Raw genomic sequence first — 5124 nt, 5'->3', positions numbered from 1 at the left:
CCTGTTGGCTGGCTGACTCCCAGGGAGAAGTTGAGAAACTGAAGTCCCTGTTAGCAAGAAAACTAAAGGCAGTGGGAGGAGGGTTGGGCTGGTTCTGGTGTCTCACAGGAAATGGTGACTGATAGGTTGCTGAGGTTGTTCATGATCTGCTACAGACATGAATATCTCTGAGACTTCCTGAGCTCCATGGTGCTGACAGATCTAATAAGAGTGCTCAAAATCTGCCAATAATCCGATGGATGAAGTCATATTTCCTGAGATAGGAGAGGGGTTTGACTTATATGCATTTACCCGTTCCCCCTGAAATTCTACATTGTGAGATTTTGATGCAACCTCCAGAAGTCGTACCTGCTGTGCTCAATCTCTTGTTGATCTTTCTGCAATGTACCAGTGATTTATTTAGGGCTTGAGTATGAAGACATTTTTTTTTCCTGTATTACAAGAGAACAAATTCAGAAACTGCAATATCTCATCAATATTTTTTAATGTGCCACATGCACATACTCTGGGCTATTTTTATTTTTAATTGGGAGATATTACCACACAGATTATGACTGAGAGAAATCAAATTTCACTTAAAACCTGAGAGCCTCCAAGAGTGGAAAAGACCTCAGTTGCTGGAGGTTTATGAGGAAGAGCAAACAATGAATAAAGCTTCTCCTCATGCAGAACCTTGGAGAGTCCCTTAACCTTTATCTCACATGCAGGGGTAGGTACTGTCAAAGCCTTGTGTATTTGATATGACTGATAAGCGTTAAAATTCATATGGCATCTAATACCCACTGAGGACGAGGCTGTTGTCAGGCATTGTTACAGAAGTTTTCTTTTATTGTTTTATTTAATTCTCTCAACGGTCGTGTGATATTGCTATTACCATTAAATAAGCAAGTACAATGAAAGAGACGATATTCATTCAAAGACATAGTACTGAAAATTATGAGAACTCAAATAAATAATTGTTGCACTTAGAGAATGAATAAAATGAGGTATTAAAAAGGAAAGTCTCCCATCATTTACTTTTATTTTGAATTATCTCCACATACTAATAAATATAGAGTTACTTGGTATTTTATATATAAGTATACATTGCTTACGTGGGGTCTACGTGTTTGACTTTATTATCTATTATTTTATATAACTTATTGTGAGCAATATTACAGGTTTTTAAATAATCTAATTAAATTTTATTTTATTGACCAAAGAAAATTAAACACTGTTTTATGCCATTGAACCCTATTTGACATCAGAGTTTTCAAGATCCTTGGACCTCAATTACACATGTGTTGCTCGCATATCTATGTTTTCATACCTTCTAGAGAGATTAGGAGTTTTGCAGTATGATGTCACATGAGGGTAATGCAGAAAAAACTCACATATTAAAACTGATGTATCATGTGTCTTCAGCAATATTATCGATTTGTAATACTATTATTATCAGAAAGAGAAAATTACTTCATTAAATATATTTGCAATAAAACTATACTATCTTATAGGAAAATACGTAAAGTTGATCAAAGTACATGGAAGAACAAAATATCTATTTTTTTAGTAATAATCATCCTTAAAATTTCAGAGAATCACTTCCTCCTTTTTTATTCTTCTATCAATGTAGCAATTTATATTTTAAAAGGTTTTCATATACTCACTAGTTTTTCTATATATTATGAATATTTTGTAGAACTGGGGAAATAGTGGGAGTAGGTGGATTTGGAGGGAGGAAGGGTGGGATCCAACGGGGACAATGTGGAGGATGATCTGGGCGTGTGTAGTAGGTGTTGTGTGAAATATACTCACCTGGCAGGGGAGATACCATAATTATGAAAATATACACTTGTAGAGGCTGAGTTAAACTTGTAGCTCCTAAAGCAGATATAATGACATACACACATTGCTTCAATCAACATAATTGGCAAAAAAATTCTATTGTTCATAAATAGTTCTATTCAAAAAATTATTAATAAACTCACAAAACATTCTCAATGATGGCTCAGTAGTATATCCTTTGAATGCAATGTAATTCAGCTGACACTTTCTTTCTAGTCACCGTTTAGCCAACATGTAAAGAGCTGACAGGGATTCATACTTTAAGGTACACAATAGGGAAACTCACCAAACACACGTCACTTTTGCGTCTCCTTTGGGACTAGATGCCCCTTGTGAAAAAGGCAACAGTCATTTGACAAATCCATCTGTGCATTCCTGTCTGAAAAGGACCTGTACTCAGGTCTTTATGTTTCCTGCAGGCCCTGCTCTCCTTATTAGCTTCTCTTAAAGTGAAAGTAGCCAGAAAGTCCTCAAATAGATTCCAGAAATTAGGCTTGACACACACTGATGGATGGCTGGTCAGGATACATGGACAGGTTAGAATCACAGAAGGTGTGCAACAGAGTAAGGGGAGGAAGTCTGGCAGGCTGGCTCCATGTCAGTCTTTCCTGTGAATCTCCTTTCTCTCAATGGTCTCCCTGCACTGAGGATTAGAGCCAAGGTCCTTCACTGAGCAGAGGAGAGGGATGAATGTACTGCCATGGCCTTGGAAACTGTCAAACAAATAAGGGAATGTGTGTGGCACAGATGCAGAGTGCTCTAGGTGTTCTTCCATGGGGTGTCTAGTGTGTACTATATAAAAAGAATGCAGGCATCAAAGGACATTCTTTTTTTTTTTTCACTTAATTTAGTGGTGGCTTCATAAAACAATAGAATTTTTATTATTTTTTGTTTTGAAAGGCAAATTTATTACATGGACATTTCAGGTACTTGGAGAAAATACTCAAATCCTGGTAGTGTGATGGTATATAAAATGTTGAATTAGCAAGCAGCCCAAGAGTTAGCTTTGTTTTCTCCATGGGATGGAAGCAAGGCACAGCACTTCTTATTTTCCTCTTAGCAAGAGGATGGTCTCTGCATCCAGGTGACCTGAGTCCAACACTGCTCTGCCAAGGACCAGCTGTGTGATTTGGAGACACATGGTTCCTGAGACACTTGGTTTCACTCACTGCATGAGTCAAAGAGTTAATAACAGAGGTGGTTTCATTGTGTATGATGAGAGTTAAAGGAGGGTTGCAAACAATTGTGAACACTAACTAGAACTCTCTCACACACTAACTTACTAGCTGTTCTTCTGTGGGTCATTTCTCTTTTCTCTATGGCAGAACCTATGGACCAATATGGGGGCTCACCTAATGACCCCAGTGGAGCTGAGTATAACTGAGTGCTCCTTCAGCAGAGGTATTCTGCCTGAGACTGTGACACCATATCTTCAGCACCCCAATAAGAGTTGAAGTGACTGATTCTCAACAATAGAATCAGGCAGTCTGCCTATGTTTTTGGTAACAAGAGGGACAGTTAGGGACGGCTAGAGTATATATTAGGGAGATAACTTAGGGGTACCCACAATATTAAGAAATTCCAACTGGCTCCTTGAAGGATGTGGTCAATTAAAAATGAAAGTGCTTTTTTGATGTTGTTTCACTAATTTGAAAAAAATAATGGATTCAAAATATGGGCTCTGAGTTCAGAGACACATGGCTTTTAAGTATGAAAATCTATTATAATATGGTGACACTGAGCAAATAATACAGTCTCAACAAATGGTGCACTTAATTGTTTCTTCCCTAAAGGGCCCCTGTAATTTAAAGGATGTTCTAGAATGTAGGAGAAACTCACCAAATCCCTGTTCACTCCACATCTGGTCTCTCTGCAGGGCAACAGGATCTAGGGGATTGTTAGTGCTTTTATGTGTGTTGTCTGCATTTTTTAAAGAACAGTTACCAGAGTAGGTGGATTGTTGTTGAGGGTTGTATGTGCTAAACACCATTCATTCATCTAAGCCCAAAACTCTAGGAGACAGTGAGCTGTAACCTCATTTTCAGGTAAAGAAATAATGGCAAAAAGATTCGTGCAGCTTTCCCGAGGCCACACAATATAAACACCAAAGCCATGATTCAAAGCCCATCACCCACACTGCAAGGCCTTCATCCTCCTCCATGCTGCTTTGCCCATGTTTGTGCAGCTCTCTGGATTATGTGAGGATCAGGAACCACAGGGCTCCTTAAACACCAGTAAACTCAGTGCAAGTCCTGGTTGACACATGCAGTTTTCATGGGAATGTCCCAAACCAGTTGAATGTGAATCTGGAGGCATTTGCAAGACAAGTAAGGTGGGCACCTTCTTTTGATGTAGTTCCCTTTAGACTGAATGCCTCAAAGAATTTGAGATGCCATGGGTAGAAACCTCCATATTGAGCTCTGCGACACAGTAGAAGGATTTATTTAATTTTAACTTATGTCATCATTTGTAAAATGGTGTTAGGGGAAAATGTAAACACTTTATAGGAGAATTATGAGAATTCAGCAAGAAATGCATTCAAAACATAGCACAATAGGGCCTCCCCTGGTGGAGCAGAGGTTGAGCGCTGGGCTGCAAAGCTGCCCACAGCCTCTGCAGTGCTGGTTCAAACCCCGGCCACTGGTGAGGGTCCCACAAGGCGCGCAGACCTCTCCTGCCGCCCACCACTCCCCTCAGCAGTGTATCTTGGTCCTTCTGCCTGCTCTGCTCCCCGCTCTGGCTCTGTGAATTCTCTCACCCTCCCGCACTTCTGACTGTACCCAGTGCTTGTATAAATGAATACATAAATTTAAAAAAATCTTAAAATAAAAAAAAAATTCAAAACATAGCACAATATCCTTTATAATATGTTCTCAGGTTGTGTATGTTTCTGCTAAGGCTTATTAGCTATAGGCAAGAACCAATGATTTCAAAAATAATCTAAAAGCAATTTGATATCATTTTCTCCCAGACATGAGAAACATAAGTAACACAACTGAGTGAAGTCCTTTGTGGAAATAATACAGAGCATATAACTGTGTACTCCAGTGTCAGTCATTTCGTACCGAAGCCAGCATTTTCTGTGTTAAGGTGCCTCCTAGGAAATTATAGATTGATTTAAAGTATCACTCATTCTATTTTGCAAAATCCTTCCATTTTTACGTCTTCTACCAGGCAAGTTTAAAAGTGAAGTTGTGCAGGAGAAAAAAATATACTGTTGCGTGTCAGGAAAGTCAGCACATGGCAAAACTTACACTGGCATCTTCCATCGCTTCCAGAGTGGTGACCTCAGGCCATCTT

This window comes from Talpa occidentalis, unplaced genomic scaffold (genome assembly GCF_014898055.3).
Source record: "Talpa occidentalis isolate TD23 unplaced genomic scaffold, MPIMG_talOcc4v2.1, whole genome shotgun sequence".
Lineage (NCBI taxonomy): Eukaryota > Metazoa > Chordata > Mammalia > Eulipotyphla > Talpidae > Talpa > Talpa occidentalis.
Note: the sequence above shows the minus strand (reverse complement) of the source record.